This window comes from Penaeus monodon, chromosome 23, assembly GCF_015228065.2.
Source record: "Penaeus monodon isolate SGIC_2016 chromosome 23, NSTDA_Pmon_1, whole genome shotgun sequence".
NCBI lineage: Eukaryota > Metazoa > Arthropoda > Malacostraca > Decapoda > Penaeidae > Penaeus > Penaeus monodon.
The window spans coordinates 19,485,880-19,488,348 of record NC_051408.1 but is presented as its reverse complement, the minus strand read 5'-3'; the positions used below and the strand labels follow the sequence as shown (position 1 = coordinate 19,488,348).

Here is a 2,469-nt window from a genome sequence, read left to right as displayed (position 1 = left end):
TCCCCGTCTCTTAGATGCTTGACCCGAACTCAAGACATTACGTCCTTTTGCAAGTTAGAAAAAAAACATTACAAGAACACTTGTTTGAGTTTGTTTGTTTTTGTCATAAATAAGGTACATGTGTATTTATTAGTGAATAAATAGATTGACAGAAAGGCAGATGATCCTCATAAGTGCCCAGAAAATTCACACACGGATTACTTACGATTTGCTGTAAAGAATTTCTTGTTTGGGTCATTCGTTGTATGAATCATTATGTGATATTCTTTTTTTCTTTACTCACTTGGATTGCAGGACGGATCTATGTTCAATGCTGTTTTGAAGCGTGATGGCAAAGTAATAATAGTGCAGCCTAATACCACAGAAACCACACACTGAAACCCAGCCGTGCCCTTCAGTTGACCTTCCTTTAACAGGTCCCAAACAACAGTGACGTCATAGCAGGACAAACCCCACGAGGACTATATAAAGGCGGGGTTCGATGGGAGCCTCGGTACTTTCTCCCTGCGAAAGAGAAACAAAGGTCTGGGTCTGGTTCTCTAAAACTCATCTTGACTTCTTCTTACATCTCACGTAGCTTTTCAATATTTATACATTTTTTCTAAGAAAATAATTTCTCTTTTAATAGTGGACACGCAAATATTTTGGTATCTTTCAGACTTTATTCATAATTTCAATATAGGCTATATCTTTATCTGTTTATCTACACATATTTATGTGTGTATTACTCTGCCTATTTACCTATCTAACTATATGCTCATACCTAACTAACTATAAGCACCTTTTCTCCACTAGATGGCACGACTGATCATAGCAACGCTGGCCGTGCTGTGCGGCCTTGCCAGCGGCCAGGGCGACCGCGGAGCCCAGAGTGTGCGCATCCACAGCGCTCCGTTCCCCAACGCCCCCCCTGCCCCACAGCCCGGTCCGATCCCCGGGAGCACCCCGGACTCGCTCCCACCAGAATTTAGGCGAGTTATCCCACCCCCTTTGGCCAAGGCCTTGCTCTCTGCTCCCCTCGCTGACGCACACCACTTCCTGCTGAAATGAACCCCACCCACAACAGGACTAACACTCCTCGGCTGATCATCCACTTCGATTTTGCTGTCTGATGAAGATCTGGTCTTACTCGATACGTCACGATTCACCGTTCCCTTCCTGTTGTAGTTGTGCTTCATTTCACCTCTGTACTCCTATCCATTTGTTTGTATTTTTGCTTATGTACCTTCATCCTTCTTCTCTTTGTTTCTTGAAAGCACTACCAATTATATTTTTTTTGATTTCGTGGCTAACTTCGATTTCCGCAGGTGCTTGTCAGCGTTCTCCGTGCGCAAGGCCACCCGAGGCTCGTTGACGGTGCGAAACGGCTTCTCAACCCGCGTCAGGTTCCAGGTAGATGGCACTATGGCACATTTGCCACATTTGCATGAGATACCTAATCGCATGGCCACGCGCACTTTCAAGAAGCGATAGGACGCGGTGATACAGTGTTCCTTTTTTGCAGGACGTGTTGACCGCCGAGGGAGGCTGGTCGCCGTCGGAGAACGACTTCCTGGCTCCCTGCAGGGGCCTCTACTTCTTCTCCTTCCACGGCGTGGCTCCCGACGGAGGCGACTTTACGTGAGTTCTTCGACTGACTGTTTCGAGTATGGTTTGGCTCCGTGTGACATTTCACCATGATTTTGTATGGAATTTTGCATGGCCAAAATGGCGACGAGAGCTGTCCCTGACCGCCTCTTCCTCCCCAGGTTGGCCTTGATAAAGAACGGCCAGTACCAGGTGACAGCTTATGGCGGGAAGGGCAACTACCAGCAGGGCTCAACTCGGCCCTTCTCCTGCTGAACCAGGGCGACCTGGTTCACCTCGAGCTGCAGCAGGGAAGGCTCTACGAGCACCACATAACGAGGCTTACGTGACTTCAGCGGCTTCCTCGTCAAGGCTTATTAGGACAGCGCACGGATCCCCTGAGACTAGGACTGCTGCATTGGGGTTTCCATTTTACACTGAAATGGCACTTTTTACTCTCCATCTACGTCTTTACCGCGACGTCGAGGTTTCAATGCAATAAATTACAAACAGATAAAATATACCAAGTCTCTTTCTCATCGCCCACATTGCATAACTTGCACTTATAAACTTCTTAGGTGAGGCAAACCCAGCCTTGTCTCTTCTGTGATTTCACTAAATCATTCTAAATCTGTAAAATAAAATGTACAAATATATACTTCTTCTCCTTGATACTATTTAGTTGCGGACACTCATTCACATCCACACGCAAACACTTACACCCACACTTGATCGATTGTAATGTGTGTAGCTCGTGGAGGAAAGAAAAAAATGGCCACTCACCATGAACTCTTGAATACTTTTTATGTATTTTGTGAAGAAAAAAAATATGTTGAAGGTAAAATGTTCCAAAGAAAAAGAAAACAATAACAAATACTGTATATAAGTGTTAGCAGTACCAAA

At 45.4% G+C, this 2,469-nt stretch overlaps 1 protein-coding gene and 1 pseudogene across 1 annotated transcript in view; one reads left to right on the top strand and one right to left on the bottom strand.

Annotated features, from left to right (window-relative positions):
• Positions 1–2,469, bottom strand: part of LOC119588168 — a 71,572-nt gene that overhangs the window by 59,840 nt on the left and 9,263 nt on the right. The gene's annotated exons all lie outside the window — the stretch shown is intronic.
• LOC119587870 lies at positions 400–1,947 on the top strand (annotated as a pseudogene).